Source organism: Thermobia domestica, chromosome 15 (genome assembly GCF_964235325.1).
Source record: "Thermobia domestica chromosome 15, izTheDome1.hap1.1, whole genome shotgun sequence".
Classification (NCBI taxonomy): Eukaryota; Metazoa; Arthropoda; class Insecta; order Zygentoma; family Lepismatidae; genus Thermobia; species Thermobia domestica.
Window position 1 is genome coordinate 108,134,537 of NC_137468.1, and position 21,011 is coordinate 108,155,547.

The 21,011-nt window shown below is 37.7% G+C and overlaps 1 long non-coding RNA gene across 1 annotated transcript in view; it reads right to left on the minus strand.

Moving 5' to 3' along the window:
- The window catches only part of LOC145671890 (uncharacterized), a 152,671-nt gene that overhangs the window by 31,910 nt on the left and 99,750 nt on the right, over nucleotides 1-21,011 (minus strand). The window contains exon 2 of the long non-coding RNA XR_014128556.1: nucleotides 9,247-9,283. This is a non-coding gene — a long non-coding RNA (uncharacterized LOC145671890). The remainder of the gene's footprint in view (nucleotides 1-9,246; nucleotides 9,284-21,011) is intronic.

Consider the following 21,011-nt stretch of genomic DNA (forward strand, 5'->3'; position numbering starts at 1 on the left):
GATAATTTTTTTTTACCAGTGTGACCACCGCTAGTACTTTTGTACTAGATTTAGTGTTATATTTCAGTGTTTTAATACGCTCGCCAACCAATCCTACCGCATGTAGGCCTACTTAATCCTATCATTGACATATTTAATTACTCTCTTCCCACAGGTACTTTTCCCACAGCATGGAAACTCGCTAAGGTCCCCCCACTTCCAAAAAAGAACAACGCTGACAATATCGCAGACTATCGTCCTATCAGTGTCCTTCTCGTGCTTTGAAAAGTTTTTGAATATATTGTAAATGATCAAATTCGGGAATACTTAACAACAAATAATTTATTGGATACATTTCAATCTGGTTTTTGAAGTAATCATATCACATGAACTGCGCTAGTAAACTTAACGGATGATATAAGATGGGCTATCGATAACAGAAAACTTACGCTCCTTACTCTACTTGACTATAGTAAGGCATTTCAAACGATTGATTTTGACATATTACTTCAGAAATTATTATTGTTTATTTTTTCTGAATCCATTGTTAAATGGTTTCATTCTTACCTTCACGAACATAAACGTGATCAATAAGGATTCACTACGAAAGAGTAGTGATCAATCAGGATCACATATGGACATGGCATTGTATCAACAGCGGAGTGCTGCAGGGTAGCGTACTAGGTCCCCTTCTCTTTGCCCTTTACATTAATGATCTCCCTAAAATTCTCACATATTGTAAATACCATATTTACGCTGATGATTTTAAGTTACTCTGTATATGCTTCTTTTCTCCAACAAGATATTAATAATGCAATTGAGAAAATAAATACCGAGCTAAACAAAATCAGCGACTGGTCTACGGCTCATGGGTTAAAATTAAATGGAACAAAATCGCAGTGCATCTTAATTGGCTCCCCAAGAATTCTCTCTTCAATTAATATCTATCAGCCCCCAAATATAAAATTGTCCAATACTGTTATTCCATTCTCTACAACTGTCAAAAATTTGGGAGTCATACTAAATTAAAATTTCTCCTGGGCAGATCAAATAAATGGAGTTTGTAAGAGAGCATTTGGTGCCCTGCATACGTTAAATCGACTAAGGATTTCCTTACCAATATCTCTGAAGATCAAACTTGTCAAGGTACTGGTGTTTACACATCTCGACTATTGCGACTCAGTCTATTCTGATCTAACAGAAAAACAATCAACGCTTGCAAAGAGTGCAAAATGCCTTCATTAGATTTATTTTCAATTTAACTTACAGGGAACATCTCACATCTTTTTTATAAAAAACTGCCATGTCTGACGTTAGTTGAAAGAAGAAATTTACATAATCATACCCTATTGTACAAAATACTTACTACGTCAGAACCATCGTACCTAGCCCGTAGATTTTTATATTTATCAGACTTTCATACTAGAAGCACAAGATCCCAAGATAATATTTTGATCTCCATACCCAGTCACAATTCTGAATCATACTCAAAATCCTTCACAGTAAGTACTACACGCCTCTGGAACAGTTTACCTCAATTAATACACATCGTTTCCACAGTTGCCAAATTTAAAAAATCTGTAAATTCCCTTCTCATAAGTAAAGATAAGGATACGGGTAGCATTTGATATATCTTCGTTTTACCAGATTATTAATAACCCATATATGAACACACAACCAATAGGTAACCTATGTTAATTTGTACTGCTTATATATTCATACTTCTAGTACTGCTATATGCAATATGCAATTTAGGTTTCTCCATGTTATTTTGTTTCCTCTATTGTACATTATTTTCAATTTTTGTTTTGAAGTGTTTAACTATTTTTTTTACTTAAGTAGTATATTCATTTTTATGTGGTTCAATACTTTTCTTTTGTAATTGTTAATATTTTCTATGTATTGGTGATTTTCTCTTTTCTTTTCTTTTTCCTTCCTTTTTTTTTTTTTTAAAAAAAAAAAAGAATGTATGCACGTGATTAAGTGCTCGGAGAAGGCTGCAGTCTTAATTTCGCCACGTGAAATAAGTCATAAATAAAATAAATCTAGTACTTTTCTCCTTTTCTTTTCTCATAAATACGTGTGGGAGAAAAAAAAAGAATCTCATGAAAATTTGACAATGTACTAAAATTTCACTGTTCCTGATAACTGTTTTCTGCCTTTTTTCAACAGTGGCATTTACAAGAGCAGAAGTGGGACATAGGTGCCGTCCTGTCGCCTTCTCCAATAAGAAGGAATTCTGGCAGTGGTTAGTTGTTCTTCGCTTGATAATTCATAGTGCTCTGGAAACGGGATGATAGACCTAGTGCTTCTTTATGGATCTCGGCAAGTGCTTTTGGGGCAAGTGTTAGGGTGGTGGGAAGAAAATGAACCATGTAGTGTTATTCACAATCTTGAAAGGCGAGATGTCGCCGACAACAATAATACGAAGGCACGGCCCAGTAGGTATCATCTGTAGTTGGTCCTTGGGCCAGGAAGAGAAAGAGGAGTACCATAGAGTTAAAAACTCTATGGGGTGTACGGAAATATCTTAAAATAAGCTGCCTTATTTGTTTTTGTGTAAGTTGTTTGCAGGGTTTGTATCGATTTTTGACTTAAAAAATTAAAGTTTTTTTTAATCAAGAATGTGGGAGGTCACTCCCCCACCTACAGGGGAAGGGGAATTTCTGGAAACCTTCTAATAAGATATGAATATCGTAAAATGTCACAAATAGGGTAAAACGGGAGCAGATAAAATTTTAGTACTCCCCCCCCCCTTCCCAGATCTAGTACTTTTTTCTGCATAAGTTATTACGAAAAGTGGTCACACTGTTTTCTAGTTTAGGTACTGAGGATATCCGCTCAGGTCCCTACCCACATACCTCATACATGAAACTTATAGCGGGGAGCCCTCTCATGTACTACATCTGGACTTTTTGTATTGCGCCAGCATTCAAGAACCATTGTGTAAAATTGCACGAAGGCCACACAACACTGATGACAATAATTAACTCTTACCGTTTTTTTTTTTTTAAACATATTACATTATCGTTGGTATACAAATTGTACAATATACTTAAATAACCTATTTTTAATCTTTTAAAAGATGTAATTACATTTGCTCATATCTGTAGTGTTCGGGCGAACACTCCTTACTACACTGCATATCTTCTCTAACGCCTCTATTCATGTAGTTTTTAATAAGACAAAGCGTGCTTCACCTTATACAAAAAAAAAAAAAAAAATCGTATGACTATTAATACGATTGATGCTTCCCATGTCCAGGTAGCCATGTTTTGAAACGAGAGCGAGAAATAAAGTTGAATGTCATCAAATGCTACTCTTTTCTGATTGATGGTTGTATGCAAGTCCAGAAGAAAATAGTTACTGCATTCATTTCTTCTACGTCAGGATCCAAATAAGGACAGCAGAAAATTTCAACCTGGACTAAGGACAAATTACTTCTCACATGATAGTTAAGTAAGGTCGTGAGTTTTAGATCCTGAAGTGAATCGCATCCTTACTTCAGGCTCGTCTGAGATAAACTTAAGAAAATAATAATTCTGTGAATAATTATGCTAAACTTTGTAATGCCTCGGCATTCTAAACTCATACCATGCATTACATATATCATAAATACTGTTCTTGTAGTTAAATTTTGTTTATTTTTATTTTTCAAAGGTTCAATTTGAAACATTGTGTTTAATGTTATACATTTAGAAAATGTGAGCAATGAGGTTTGCGGTCCGGATCATCAAAAAACGGATTAAAAGAAGAAGAAATATATTATCATAGTGAAGATTATCTGTGATTGGAGGAAGAATTAACAGTGATAGCCTTAGTGCGTTACAAGGAATATGTAGAACCCCATGGACATCTGCCAACACATGGTTACACATTAATATTCGCCAACAGCTTCGAATATTAAAGAACAATCATCAAGGGGTTACGTTAATTCATACGCCATCCCATTGCGACATCCCTGGGAACGAAGTCACTGATATCCTGAGCTGATATGCAACCCAACATGGCACACCGATTGATCTCCGGCTTCCAGCATCTTCTTTCTCCGAGATGCTGCTACAGAAACGGCAAACCGAATGACGAACCTACCAACAACAACAACGATCAGGACCAGGGATTTATTACTAGCAAATAGAACCGATTCCGACCACGAGAAAATGGGAGGCCCCTCATAATTGGACAAAAAAACATCATTGTTTATATTCTCGCCTTCGTCTTCATACTGCTCAGACCAGAGTTGGCGTGGGTCAATGAAAACTTGACCCACGACACACTGACTCACCGGGACCCACGATTCACTGACCCACCACCCACCATGACTCACTCTGACCCACGACCCACCGTGACCCACCACCCACCATGACCCACCACCCGCCGTGACCCACCACCCACGATGACCCACTCTGACGCACCACCCACCATGAACCACTCTCATGCACTTTGACCTACTCTGACTCACCAAAAGCCATCGTCATCAACTCTGAACACGATCCACGGTCTCTTCTGTACTGACTAAAGAGTTTACACTTGTAATAAAACAAGACTGTGAAATTGTCACTAATCGGAGTTTGAATTTCTAGTCAATCGCTCAAGCACCACTCTGTTACAATAACGGTGGATCTGACCTTTACGATATAAAATGGTAAAGTGTTCGTCAGTGAGGAAATTGAAACAATTCGAAGTGGGGGGGGGGGGAATTAGTGTGTGCCTAAAATATACTTGTACTAAAAGAGTATTCTGGCAAGTGTTAATTTCTGAACGCATTCCACAAGAAACTTCTATTCGCAGGAAAATACCCCTGTACAATATGGAAAAGGGTATGGTTTCTCAGTTCACAGTATTTTTCTCACAAAAGACTTGAAAAATCAGTTGTTCATAGGCTGCTCGGGTACCCTATGTGAGAGCATCTCCATAAAGTATGCTCATAATTGTAATTTGTGTAATCACTAAAACACCACGTTAAATTTAAGTTACAAATATGCATAATTGCAATTATTATGAATATTTATCCAAAAGTAGTTTATCTAAAGCAAAGAAGAGAGTTACTAAAAAGTAGGTACAAAGTTGAATAACACAAATAAGCTATTAGTAATACAAGTATACATTTTCCGTAACTCGTAATTTTCCACCTTAAAACAAATCTGAAATCGGATTTATTTCCTGTTGGTAACTTTTGGCGGTAAATCATCCGCAGTGGAATGATGTCCATCCTTCAGCCAAGAAATAACTAGCTCGTCTACTTTGAGCTTGTCTAGCGGTGGGCCATTAGCATTGATTAGCAACAAGTTAGACAATTTTTGAGCACTTAATCTATTTCTAATATCAGTCATCTGTAAATTCATAAGAGGAAATCCCCGTTCGCACTCTGTCGTGGAAATTGATAATACTTCTACCCAATGTCTGCAACTTCTCATGGACAATCTACTTGTTAGACTTAAGTCTGATAACGATTTTTCTCGGTCAGTTTTGAAATACTCAGCAAGAAGTATCATCTCTCTATCACCATACAACATCTTTTCCATATCGACCATGTCAGTTGGCAATGTCGACCCATGTAGAACAGAAACTTCATCTACCACGCCTTCGATAGGGAATCTTGTGAATAAATTATCAATTAAAGCCTGATAAACTGATGATTTGCTATTTGTTTATAAATTTAATTTTTGTAATTACACATGAAGGTTTGATACCATTACCAAGTTCCCTCCCCCGTCTAGAAAGCGAAAGGGAACGAGGTTTCTGGAAAGTATTCAGAGGTGAATGGGAATTTCCCTCCTTCTTCAACTTCAATTACCACACTGCTGTTTGCCATGTGCTAAATTACGATGAATTTCAATTAAATTATCATAGTATAATTATTTCCTTGTTGAATTATCAATACTTTTCAGTGGAAAAAAGGATGAAATTTCAAAGTTCCAAATCAAAGTAAGTAGACCAACGTAAAGGAAAAAAAAGTGTAAAATTTTCCATACAATTATGCGTACAATCCAAACATCAAATTTCCGTGTAATTAAGCTTACAGTACAAATTTATGCCTATTTTTCTCACAACTTTATGGGTTGATTGCCCTGTGCTGTGAGCGCTCCATATAATAAACACAAGCTTCAGCAATTATTATAATAGAAAGCAATGGATATATGAAGCCAACCACTCTATTTTTTGTTTCTGATTTTTTTTCTGATATAACATCGATCGTTTTCGATCATTTTTACAAACCAATTCACTACCAATTTTCCATATATAGAAAGTGCCCCCCTCTCCCCACATAAAGGAGAATTTTAAAAAATGCTAGGACACATTCTGTTTATTTTCAATAAAGAGTTAATACACTGAATTTCAGCTCCGTAAGTTTAACGGCTTGCGAGATACTCATTATTTTTTCGCAAAAATTCGGATCCTCACTACCTCCTTAGGATATTATGCATTATAATAAAAGCAATATAACATCCCAGTTTGGATTGAGGCCTAACTATATACCAAAAGTAATTTCATTTGACTGTGCAATTTGACCGTGATGATCAGGCACACATAGTTACATTCAATTTTTTATAAATAATTTATATATTACAGTGATTCAAAAATGTATTTTTTCCAGTAGTTAGCTCTAAAAAATCATAGGTCTCGAAAGCCAAATTGTAGTGTAAGTCCTATTGCTATTATTACTGTACTATTAAAAATATCAATATCCAAAAGTGCCTGAAGTTATTTTTTCACTTGGTTAGATATACCCACCTCAGGTAAGTAGACAGAAACAAATGGAACAGAAAGGGAAATGAAGGTCTTGAAAGTAAAACGGAGACAAATTTACCAGTCTTCAGAAGATACTCTCTACAATGCAGTGAGCAGAGAGGATCAGTAGATCATACTGAGTCGATGGGTCGCAGTGGGTCACGGTGGGTGGTGGGTCATGGTGGGTGGTGGGTCGCAGTGGGTCACGGTGGGTGGTGGATCACATGCTGTTGACCCACGACCCACTCAGAAAACTTGACCCACTGACCCACCGACCCACTGACCCACTCCATCTCTGGCTCAGACTCCTATCCAGCAATGCGAGAGCAGCAGCGCCCCTCGCGCTTGTTATTGTGGAGAAAATGAAGGTTCTATTTACCACCTGACCTTTCAATGCTCTCTAACGCCTGGTTACCGTCCGATACTCAACACAGTCATTCATTCTGTTTATTTTACTAGCTCCGTAACAGTGTCTTTCTTAGTAGCTAACGAAAACCACCTCGTTCTTTATCATCTGCTACTATGTTACATAGTGAACAACTACGACTTGTAATGGTGTCAAAGTGAACAACAGTGCAGTGCTCTTGTTATTCATAGCAGCTTGTAGTATATTGTGTCTTCGACATAGTTAGTGTTCCAATGAAATGATTGCTTCGATTGTGTTACTTATTTCGTTCCCGGATTCATCCTGGACCATTCATCTGTACAAGTATAGATCCCCATTTTACCGACTGGCTTGCTCAGTGGACGAGTTCTTGGAGCATCGAAACATTGAGAGAGAGAGAGAGAGAAGGGCGAAATAAGTTAGAAGCAAAGGTAGGTGATGTAATTTTGAAGAATTTTCAGCTATTATGTTTTATATCTGCGAGATACTAGAGTAAAATCATTACTGAAGAAGAGGCATTAACAGATAACATTATAACTAACATATGAAATGAGTTATTATTTTGAAGGTGGTAAGTAAAAGACCATAGCTATGAGCTCAGTAATCTTTGCTCGGGAAGCTAATCTTCCCGATGTTTCCTGTTCCAATATTGATTATATACAATCTTGATATATATTATGACAAAATTTACGTAATTAACGATTAGCAAAACAATTCAAAATTCCTTATATTTATTGAATATTTACGTCGAACTTAAATTTATATAAGCCACTCTGATAACGGATTCATAAATTCGCAGTACATTCATATATTGGAATGATGTGTTCACAAATGGAGTAATGATTTGACAATTTATTCTCAGCTGTTTTGACACTTCAAGAAAAGTACATTCATCCGGTACGGTATATCACATAGAGCTATGCTGCAGAATAGATATTTATCATCAGAAAGATGTTATTATGACTTGTGAATTAAGTACGTAACACTTGGTACAAAAACGTTGATTTCGATTCTCTGAAAATATCATGTAACAATTAATATGGTGAGAAAAAATATGAATAAAAATGCACTTTGAGCAGGTTTTGTCACAGAATATAGCATTGGAGAAGAAATAGAATCTGTTACTTGTACGTGATAGGTACAGACCGCTCGGTTAAGTTAGGTGGTGCAGGTGTAGGTTTGGTGCACCATGTTTTGGAAGGTTTACAAGTAAAATTCAATACTTTACATGGGAAGACATGTTTATCAGGAACAAATTTCCGCAGGCGACAGCATTAAATATAAAGTAATACAGCTGTATTTTAGGTTTACAAGTGTAGGGTTACTAGTGTAAAATGATTACAAATGCTTTACGACGAATAAAATAACTGAGTGTATATGAAAGACTGATCTGTTAGATGCTATTTTCGATCGCCGGCATATTTCTATACAGTATACAGAACCTGTATTTTATGTTTACAAGTGGAGCATTACTAGTATGAAACTATGACAAATGCTACTGAAACTCGTATCATCTCCAAAACCAACTCTTTTCCGCTACCCTCGCTTGTGCGCAAACACCATCGCTGACGAGCTCCCTCGCTTCGATAGCACTCCCGTGCTATCGCGCGGGCCCACCGACTTCGCCCTGCCGTGGCTCGGTCGGATAGCATTCGTGCTTTTTAGTGACTGCCTGCCACAGGTTGGGTTCTGTTTTTTGCATTGTAGTTTTATGCTATACAACCGGAAGCCATATTTAAATGCAAATCATAAAATAATTGTAATTTTTCAACAATTACTTCTGTAGAAAGTGAAAACTTTTTATGAGAGAATAAGAAGGAAAATAGTGAAAGAATTATAATTTTTCAACAATTCTTTCTAGTAGTACGCCAAAAGTAAACCTGTCCAGGTTAGTTTAGGCTAGGCTAGGTTAAATTAGGTTTGATTCGTAATAAGTTCCTATGAACGTTGTGCTCAAACTGCACTTTTGTCAAAATAAATATAAGAAGTTACGTAATGAAAAGATAGTAAAAGAAACAATAAAGAAAATATATTAATAAGAATTAAGAGGAAATAAGCCTATATAAATATAAGAAATTAAAATAAATCGAATGATATTTCAATATAGGAATAAGATTTTAACAAGATATTTACTGGGATCGTTTCGTTACCTTTGATACAACTATAGCGTCTAGTATGTCCGTGAACCTGAAAGAAATAAAATGATATTAATAACTAAAAATGTGTGGAAAATAGAATAACTTATAAAATCAGAAAACAGCTAGGTTTATAACATACTGGATATTTAGAAGGACATACCATAAAGAAATTGCTCAAACAATTAACTAGAAATACAATATATTAGGGTGGTCCAAAATTTCGAAAGTATGAAATTTTACTGTGGCACCCCCTAAATTTTGTCCTCCTTTCCAAATAAATAATACATGCAAAATTTCAAATCAATAGCTCAATATTTAGAGGTTGCGCAATTGACTTAAAGTTTAAGAAAATTAGTGCTTTATTGTCACTATATTGACAATGGGATACACCCAAGTTTTGTGTATTTATTTTCCTATATCCAATTCATGTAATTACTTATTACATATCAACTATGTCACTGTAGAATACGTTGTTCCAAAAATGATCAACAAAGGCTGTCTTAACACATTATATTTGTATATAACACCCTTTGATGCATCCATTGCGTTTTGTATTTATCATGCCATCAGAAACAATGTAAACTTTACAAATTTTAAAGAATATTCTTTGCAATGACGAATTTGTTCTCAACTACGTTCAAGTTTCACCCACATTTTCTTCTTCGGTGGCGGAAACCGCATTTCATTTGTTTAACGGTTATAATACAGGAAAACCGTAAATTATATATGTGGGCAAATTGTAAAACGCACCAGCTTCGTTGCTGTGGGGTGAACGCCATTTTCGATGTTACTGCCCTCTAGCTGCCCTGGTCAGAACTAGGATTCTGAAAAGATAGATGGGAAAATACTTTGAGTTTACTGAGCTCTGTACAAAATTTCATGTAAATATTCAATTAAATGTTAATTATATGGCACTTTAAAATCAGGTACTGTTTCTGTGCTCACCCTGTATTTTGAAACACTCTTAAGTGTCCGATACTACCCGACCCTACTCTATAGTAAAGCGCTACACCTGAATTCACACAACAAAATTAAGAATGACAGAAGTACTGGGAATCAAAAAGGCTTTACAGTAGGTGATTTCAGAGATGGTCTTGTAGATAGTCTCTTCAGAGGATATCTCCGATCTGCCCTCAACATGGATTTACCGGTATTTTCGCACTGCTATTTCCTGTTTTGCAGAGTGTGTTATTAGTTTGCAACGTTGCCAAGTTTACTCATTCCTGTTTCGCAGAATCGCATGAGAAGTTTTGGTGGCACCTCAATATCAGAAATATTTGGCGAAAGGAACAAAATACCTACATAAATCTAAAGAGGTGCGGCTCGCAATAGAACTTTGTTGCACAAATGCAATCGTGATTTACTGTAACAAGAACAAATTACAATCCGACACATAAATAAAAGCACCATTTGCATTTAACAATAATGGCATTAACCCTAATAAATTAAGTATAGAGGTGCGACTCTTAATACCATCTTGTCTTAATTGGATTGTAATTTCAACTATCCAAATGAATGCAATAAGATACTGCATTAAAGTACGGAACAAGGCAAACCTCGCCGCATCTAAACCTACTCTTAAAAACCCGAGTACGACTGTCTAAATGTCTCCACAATCTTCTCCGCAAAGTTAAATTGCCTGTTTCCAGCAGTCGCATTCCCGGACTGTTCTTGCTTCAAAAGTTGAATGAATCTGTATATATAGGGATGATTTATGTCTACTTTCTACTAAACTTAAAATGCTCCTCGGCATTGTTTGTGCTTTTTTCACTATTCTTATCAAATTTATTTCTTATTGTCCTGACACAATAATAAAATTAATTAGTACAACATAAGGATCAAGTGACAATCCAATAAAAAAGTAAACTTTCAGATAATATTGTATTTCCTGTGGAAGGTTGCATTTCGTTCGTCAACGTAAGTGTCCACCAAGTAGTCTAGGAAAGCCTGTGCTTCCGGAATGTCGGGGTGCATCGTCTTCTATATATGGAAATGCATCAGGAATGTCTTCAAGAGGAACAAGTGGAAGTGCATCTGCTCTCCTAACCTATTTCCTCATATCATTATCAGCCTTGTAAAATTGAGCCAACCCAATATCTTGTACCTTTCTCCATATAGATTGGGTAAAATGAAACACACAAATGCGAAATGTCGCTTGCTGGAATGGTTATTGCTGCTTGTTCAAAGCCAGTCATAAGTTCTTGCACACGAAACTGGAAGCAACAATCTTCAGCTTTTATCTTGATGTGCTGAAACGTGGGTGTGTACAATGACTGACTTTTGGTTTGCAATAAGCAGAAGGGGAGTGGAAAAAATGTTCAAAATACTTTCCGTACAATGTATATAACTATGAATATAGACGTGGACAAATTTTAAAAGTACCGTCCATCACTATCTTCTCGTTCCTTTCATTTTACAGTGTGCTGATAAATCAGCCATCTTGACTTTCTCAATAATTTATGAAATAATTTGTTTGTTACTTATAATTTGTATATGTGATAATAATATTATGATGGAATCAATTTCTCAACATGTAATACAAATATCGGTGTACTTCTGGTACAGTACAGGCTTTCCACAAACTTAATTAAAAATTAAAATCTCTCATTCTACGAAACAGGATTTTGCGGAACAGGAACACACGTACTTTCACCCCTCGTGTGTTGAAAGTTTCTCTGCTCGAGGAAAATCTGAAATCAGCAGTGGTACCCTGGATGTTATGTTCACTTGAAGTGTTAGGTTAGCACAAATCGCTTCACCCGTGGATTTAAGTTTCGCCTCATTTTGGACATGAGTATGTTTGTTCCACTATTTCCTTTATTATTGTCATTTATGTGTTTCTCTACTTCTTCTTTAGTCTACTAATTGTATACATGCAACGTGAAACAAGACGAGGAACAATAAAGTGATTTGCCAGTTTGATGGTTTGGGTCTTGGCAACCCTGACATAAGCTCACAGATTACCCTTACTCCACTTCCCCTCTTCGAGATAAGGAGTAGCCTCCTTGTGTGACGTCATAGTTTGCTTCTCCTGTTATCAGTAAACCAGACAGAATAAGAAGTTGAGAAATCTTGTTTTGATAAAGGCAATGGTGACAAGGAACAAGAGGCAATGATTTTGCATATACACCACTCGTGAATTCGTTAATCTATCATACACTTCCACAAGGTGGGCAGAAAGTTCAGACTTTTTAAAATCATAAAATTGTTTATATTTTTTATCTAAAATAAAATCTGTTGAAAGATTCGAGTTTGTATTGAAACAGCATTTTACAAAATCAATTGTGGAAAACATCTGTCATGTGGTGTCCGTATCACTGATGCATGTCTGAATAGTTCTTCGAAGCTGGCATCCACTCTTTCCAACACAGCTCTGTCGAATGGGGCGTTCTCCACGCGAGTAATTTCCTTCAGATCTTCCAATGTACGGTCGTCTTTGCTTGTTACACGTGCCTTGAAATAACTCTACAAGAAATAACCACACTTATACAGGTCAGGGGACCGAGGAGACCAATGAATGTTCTCAAATTTGGAAATAAGGTGACCAGGAAAGAGAGGACGGAACGAAGAACAGCCGTTGGTGCTCTAGCTGTGTGAGCTGTTGAAACAACACACGACGAATGGGAATACATTCTCGTCGTAATTTAGATAAGAATAAGTTGTTGATCATCTCAATATAGTGCTCCTAGTTTGTGGCAACAGCATTTCCACTATCATCGTCGAAAAAGTAAAGACCGATCACAGCAGTTTTGCCTATAGCACAATAAACCGTCATTTTAGGGCCGTGCAGCAGTCTTTCATGTAATTCTTTGGGATTTTAAGAAGTCCAATATAGTCAGTTCTAATGATTCACAATACTATTTACATTAAAATTAGTTACATTACTCACGAATAAATGAAAGTTGTCATTTTGGTTTAAAAAAAAAGCTTCTATCTCATGTTCGCAGTTCAACTGCTGTGTGTAATCCCCGGATTCAATTGTTGCACAACGGCCAATTTGTATGGGTGGAAATGCAATCTGATTGTAAAATACTCCTGACCGAATGAATACTGAAGCCAAATTGAGACGGATGACCCCAAGCTGATGGATATAGACTGCGCAGCATATTTTGTCTGATTCTTTCTACATTTTCGGGGATACGTGACGTTCGTATAGCCACTGGCAATATTTTGTTCATTAATGTACCTCATGCACAGAGTGCTTTAACTCAACGTAGGTTAGTATTACGAGCGGGAACAGCGGATATTGAAATGGCAGCTAAACTTACGCTGAACTGCCTCTATAGACTCGTTATTTTTGACGAAGCTATCATAGGCATAAAAAACATCGTTGTATCGTCCATAACTTACTTGCTTAATCTGAAAAGGAAAGAAAATGGATAAAAATACAGAAACTCAAATAAAGAAACAGATCACCTTTTGTATCTGTCACTACACCTAGTGGGGAGTTTCAGCAATTTCTAGAACGTCCGTCCTCTCTACCCCACCCTTATAAATCATGTTCGCATATATGAAAGACTGTTGGTTAGGGGAGACCGGGGCTAGTTGACGAACTGCATATACGTAACTACTTCATTAACTAACATAATGAGCTGTTGCTGCTGTCATAAAAGAGCGATCTATGGATGCAGCTGCCACCTTCGTATGGGATTTGTAACTTGCGGATTATGGCGTCTATTAGATAAAGAGTGTTTTTGTCACTCTGAAGTATTTTTTTCAGTTCTCCGTTACAACATCACAGAATCGTCACTACTTGGAGTACAGAGGTAAGTAATATAGCATTAATTAGATCTGAACTTTGTTTTTATGGATATTTAAACAATAAAACGTAAATGCCAAACAATTGATGAGTAATTACGACTTTGTTGCACAACATGGGCTTGGGGTTAGTTGGCGTATAGCATTTGGGGTTCGTTGGCAAGTGCGCCAAACAACCCCGTGTGGAATTTTGTTTTATTTTACTTTTATTGTTATATTGTTTGTTTTATTGTTATGTTGTTTACAGTTCTACCAATCTTTTATTTCAATGTTAGAGAATAGCATGCACGTATTGGATTATTGTCAAAATTTAGAAATCGAGATAAGACTGTATGCTGGACTCTGAATTTTCTGAATAGGCCTAATTCTCAGGATCAAGAATATTTTGTATGTGCTCTTTTGTTACAAAAATAGAGGCCTAGCTATTGCTTTTTCTTTCTTTGTGGAAAGTAGAAAATAAACTGCATTTCTCGATAATTCAGCTAAAACATATCTTAGTTTCTCTTAGCTATTTTGTGAACAGCGGGAAATGAACTACGTTTCTTGATAGTTCAATTATTTTAATTACATTTTGAAATAATATGAAGAATTAACCTACACCAAATCATATTAAAACTAATGTGGTTTGCTAATCTTGTAGCTTTCAATGTCATGACAACCAAGCTAGAATAAAAGAAAGAAGTTTTCATATTTCATAATGCTGATTCTTTTAAATGTTGTAAATAAAAGTCATTTCAAACTTCAAACAACCTACTTCACTGTAAAATATGTAATAGAATTTAGAAAAATAACGTTTATTTCTAATAAATCCAATGTTTGTTTGTGTTTTGCTATATTTAAAAAGTGTGCCAACTAGCCCCACAATATCAGCCAACCAGTCCCTTACTAGGGGCCGGCTGGCATACTCCATTTTAAAAGAAAGAAAAATTTATTTCTCGAAAACTGTAAGCAAGAAAACAATAACAAAAATTGAGTTTATTAGAGGAAACATTGGTCTGTCCGTACACATTCATTACATTGCAATACAGTGCACCATCTGCTCATAAAGAAATAAAGAATGAAAAGTTCGCCAACCAGCCCCGCTCTCCCCTATATATTACGACGCTGGTGTAGTACTTTCCGACTAGGTAGAAGTGCACTTTCTGCTTTATTTTTATGTAGATATGTTGTCAATTTAATATGGCTCGTAACGAAGATTGCATATTATCTACAAGTAGCTTAAAATTTAATTTAAATATTACAAAAGGTCTTGCGTAATAAAATTTGACGGCTGGAAGCCATGTTGATTGTTTACATTGTAGTGGGTGTGTGTGTGCGCATGTAGCGGAAGTTACATTCCTGGAGTGTGGTGGAACACTTAAACTGGTAAGTAGTTCGTTGCTTCATGCAGAAAATTATAATGCATTGATTACTTTTCCTTGAATTTTTAAATATTAAATGGAAGTGCGTGTTGTGAAGTATGAGATCCTTATTTCATTAAAATGATTTTTAAAGTGTATTCAGTACTTGGAGTGGCCTTGTCGTATATATATGTGGCCATTGATCGAGCTTATCAGTGTATTAATCCGAAGTGTGTTAAGTAAAAAAGAACATTCGAGAACTATTTATTGTGACGAGTAGGCGTGGTAAATTGACATCGAAAATTGCACACGGGATTCTTCTGCGTATTCCAGTTTGTGGCGGATGCGAAATCAGTGAGTATAGCCTTGTGGAGGTCGGTAGATTATACCCACTTACAATGTGAGGTAAGTTAAGCATTGTAATGTTTAGTATAGGGTAAGGTAGTTTAGTATAAGTAGTAGTAGTAGGAACGGGTTAGAAGCCCCGCAGCGGTTGGTTGGGTTCTGTTCTCGACATATGTATAAATAGTAGTAGTAGTAAAAATGAAATGAAATCTTTGAGTTTTACGTCTCACGCTTATGCCGGTTAGGCTAAAAGAGACGGTGATGAGTATTGGATGAATGGTGGAATGTAGAAAGTGGGAGTAAACGGGAGAATCCCGAGGAAACCCACGCACACGGTGCTTGTCCACCACAAAGTTCACTTGGCGGGAGCTGGGATCGAACCCGGGATCCCAAGCACCAGAGGTGAACGCTCCATCACTGAGCCACCGCGGCCCCTCCCAGTAGTAGTAGTAGTAGTAGTAGCAGCAGCAACAGTAGTAGTAGTAGTAGTAGTAGCGGTAGTAGTAGTAGGAATGGGTTAGAAGCCCCGCAGGGTTTGGTTGGGTTCTGTTCTCGACATAAGTATAAGTACTAGTAGTAGTAGTAGTAGTAGTAGTAGTAGTAGTAGTAGGAATGGGTTAGAAGCCCCGCAGGGATTGGTTGGGTTCTGTTCTCGACATAAGTATAAGTAGTAGTAGTAGTAGTAGTAGCAGTAGCAGTAGTAGTAGTAGTAGTAGTAGTAGTAGTAGTAGTAGTAGGAAGGGGTTAAAAGCCACGCAGGGGTTGATTAGGTTCTGTTCTCTTGCTCAAATTTTTCTGTACATTTTACATGACCAACTACAAACAGCTAGCTAGGGTAACGCGCGAATACTGAAATTCTTGGGATCGGCGTAAATGCTGGCGGCTCTTCTTCTTTGGAAATTAGAAGTTACGATGAGGAAAAATAGTAGTAATGTAAATCGGGAGATGTTAAAAACGATGAGGTAGCCTCAACTTGAAGAACGTTTCGTGATATTTTCCTCATTGACGAAAGTCTATACAACTTGCTTTTGAGTTAAAGAAGGAAATCCCGAGTAAGTCATTGTGACACTCATAAGGAACGTCTTCTCATACGAGCATTAGTAGTTTGTATAGTCTTACATGCAACGATTTTAACTAGCTAAAAGTTTAGATAAAAGATTAAGTGACGCGGTAGGTGAGTGGTTACAGTTGCGCCTGAGTTTTCGTCGAGGCAACACGTCCTGTGTTGCTCGCGCCTTGGTGCTGATTTTGCCAGTGGTGATAGTTTTTTTTTTTTTTGGGGGGGGGCGAGTTTTTGCTGTGCTTTTGGACTTCAGCAGAGTGAGCTTACCACTTGATTTGGGTGATTTCTCCCCGTTTTAGTAAGTGAAGTACAAGATAAGACATTACGATGGCCAATATTAGGCTTAACACTCTTCGCATTAGTTTTCAAACTGTCTCCAAAGTCCCCAATTCGATTTCGCTCCATGAGTGGATACGAACCACTTTTGAACTTGCACAAGATGCAGTAGTAAGTATTGAACTAGACTTTCCACGTAAACTTCTATATATCAAATTAATTAGTCAACAGCTATGTGAACAGATCATTACTAAATTTGACAATAAAGTAACGTATAAAGTAACGTACTTACAACCTTCCGCTTGACTCGGCTTCTCATACAATTAAATTGGTACGTATCCACGCGGTACCTATGGAAATTTCTGATAACCAAGTGAAACAAGTGCTTCAAGTTTATGGTGAAATTCTTAGTGTTAGTGACGAACTTTATACTGATGGTCATTATTATAAAGTACGTACTGGCCGCAAAGTAGTGAAAATGATTTTTTTTAAAATATCCCTTCCTATATTACTCTCAGTTCTCTTCGTTGTTGGGTGACGTATCCCGGACAGACAAAAACTTGTGCGAGATGTGACAGTGAAATGCATTTGGTGTCCCAGTGTGATCGCCGAACTTTTAGCGCCCGTTTAGATCATCGGTCCAGTGATCCTTCTGGAATTTCTACTTTGGGTAGCCGAATTGCTCGACCAATCCTACAACTGAAGGATGCGCCTGCTATTCACAACTATAGTGTGTTTCCGGTTTTGCCGACAAAAAGCGGGCCCGCTACTAGTACCATGACGACAACTCTGAATGACTCTACCCCCCCCAGCTCCCTACGAGGCAGCTTCTGTGTTCCGACCAAGTGACCATCCTCACTGGTCCCGTTCATGACGAGGGTATGGCCAGCCAAATTCTTCCTGAGGTTAACCCCGAAGCAAATAAGGTAGGTGACTTATCTGATAAGACTGAGTGTCCCGGACCCCAGCCAATGACTTTCGATACTTCAGCAACTACTCGGCCTGAACCTGTTGTTAGTGATTTCCTTGACACGGTGCCTCCTCTCTCCGATGTGCTCGACTCGACTGGTAGTGGTTCCCCAGTTACGCCTACATCCAGTGTTGATGACATTCCTGAACCTCCTATTAGTGAACAACTGAAAAAGAAGAAACGTTCCAGTCACGAGGTGAATACTGGGAAAGTTCTGAAAGTGACCGGGAAGACCTATGATTCGACCAGTAGATTAACCCGCACTAGATTACGACAGATGTCTCAATTAGATGCTACTACATGTAATGATGGGGAGGTTGTTCCCGAGACTTTGGACAGACCCGCTACGCAGTGAGAATATGCTAGTGGTCTCTTTGGGATTTTTGTTTTTGTTAATATTGCATCTTTTTGCTGCTTTCCTTGGGCCTTCCGATTTTTTGTGTGTGCCTTTTCCTCCACACCGAGTCTTTCCTTGTAGCTCTTAATGTACTCCTTTAAAATAGGAACGGTCAATTTTAATGGTCTAACATCTCCTACCAAGCAAAGTGCTGTTTTGGATTTCATTAAATGTTATTCTCTTGATATACTGTTTGCTCAGGAAGTGACCTTCACCGGCCTTCAAGGCCTCTATCAGCACACCTTTTTTTTTCTAACGAAACTGTTAACGGCACGGGTACTGCACTTATATTTCGTAATGATTTAGAATTTGAACACTTATACAAACATCCCACCGGCCGGATTATTACTGGAAATGTGTCCAATGTGTTTGTAACTCGTATGCCCCTGCAGGTTCACACAGACGGCGCGAACGTCATAATTTCTTTAATTCCGAGGTAGCCTCCACCTTACATGACAGTTCTCGTTTGATTATATGGGGTGGAGATCATAACAGTATAGTTTCCGCTAAAGATTTCACTTCTACTTCGAACTTCTGCCCTACTTTATTACAGGTGATTAACCAATTTAATTTATGTGATGTCTGGCGTCATTTTCATCCCCACAATCCTGGACACACTTTTTTCTACGCCACTGGATCTTCACGCCTCGATTCTTTTTATATCTCACGGTCATTACTTCCACATGTGCAATTTGTGGAAAGGATTCCTTTTTGTTTTTCGGATCACATGGGGCTAGTTATGACTATCCAGTTACCGCTTCAAAAGCTTCTGAACCATAATAGCTTATGGCACCTCAATACCGGCATCCTTTCTGAGCCAGAATTCCAGCAGTTGCTACGCCAACGCTGGAGAGAAATTAATCAACTTTTGCGACGGAACAATATTATCCAATGGTGGGGAACAACGGGGCAAACCCGCTTTGAAACAAATCTGTAAAGATACAGCAGAGAACGGTCACAGCGATTCCATGAACAATAAAATTACTACTCTCAGCTTCTACGCGACTATCATACGGCATTCCTTAACGGTGAACCTGTACTTCCACAAATTAAACAGATAAAGGCTTTCTTGTTAACATTACACCGCAAAAGACTCCACGGTATTAATGTTCGCAGCAAAATCTTATCAATGTCACCCACTGAGCCTCCGAGTCTTGTACATACCAGTGCTGAACGTCGCAGAGGCAAGCAACAGATTATTCATAATATACTGGATGATAAAGGTGTTTTATATGAAGGAACTAATATTATTCCATACTTTGTGCTCTATTTTGCTGATTTATATCGCAACCATGATGTTCCAACTAGTAATGACGGTGTTTTCGACACCTTGAACCCTCTCCCAGTTGCACTTCAAGCAGAGCTTGATGCTCCCTTTACTGGAGCAGAAATTCAGCATGCCATCCACCAGGCAATAAAGAATAAATCTAGTGGCATTGACTCCCTACCTTACGAATTTTACCAGACATTCCCAGATCTTTTCATTCCTTTTTTTACTGAACTTTTTAATGCCTTTCGTTCTAATTTACAAGACGGCAAAACATTTACGCACAGTATTATAGTGATCATTCCTAAGCAGCCCAAGAGCACACGCATCAACCATTTTAGACCTATCAGTCTCGCATGTTGTGATTGTAATATTCTCGCAAAAGTTCTAGCAGCTCGGTTACGTAATACTTTAAGTTCCATTCTGTTACCGGAACAATTTGGTCACGATCAGCAGCATCCTACATATCTGGCTTTATCAAATATTAGGGACACGATCGCTTATTTTGAAAGTCGTCCGAAATTAAATGCAGCGCTTTTGAGTACTGATTTTTCTCAGGCCTTCGATAAACTAAGCCATCAGTACTTATTGACAGTTCTTGAGAGGCTTCATTTCGGGCCAGTATATTTAAATATGGTTAAGACGTTATACTCCCAGCGTACTGCCCAAATTAAACTGAACGGAGCCTTAACGTGGGTCTTTCCAATTAACCGGGGGCTTATTCAGGGCTGTCCCTTGTCCCCCGTGCTTTACAGCATTGCCGTTATGCCGGTTCTGCATAAGATCCGGAATGAAATGACGGGATTCTGTGTTCCTCCGGCTACTATTAAAGTTCAGAGTTTCATAGATGATATTTGCTTTCTCTTTCGCTCCCAGCGCGATTTAGATACTATCCTTAATAATCTTCAGATATTTAGTCAACTGTCCGGTGCGGAATTATATCCCACGAAAACGAAATTACTTGTTTTGAATGATACGTCTTCTTGCCCTTTTGTCTCCCCCTTTCTTGTCGTTATCACTCATAAATTTCTCGGGATTACTTGGCATAACAATATAAAACCATCTATTCAGGCAACATATGGAGCGGCTGTTCCTAAGGTCATTAACTTGCTTTATAAACACAAAGCTCGCAATCTTACATTACATGAGCGAGCGACCTTCTTAAATATTTTGCCTTCAGTCTATTGTATTATATAATGCAGATTTTTCAGCTTTCTGTCTCAGACGCCAACACACTTAACAAACATCTGTTTGCCTTTTTGTGGTATCAATCGACACTGCGAGTACATCGTCGAACTGTGTGTACGACCAAGCAAGTAGGAGGGTTAGGTATTAAAGACGTGGCTCTTCAAGGCCGTTGT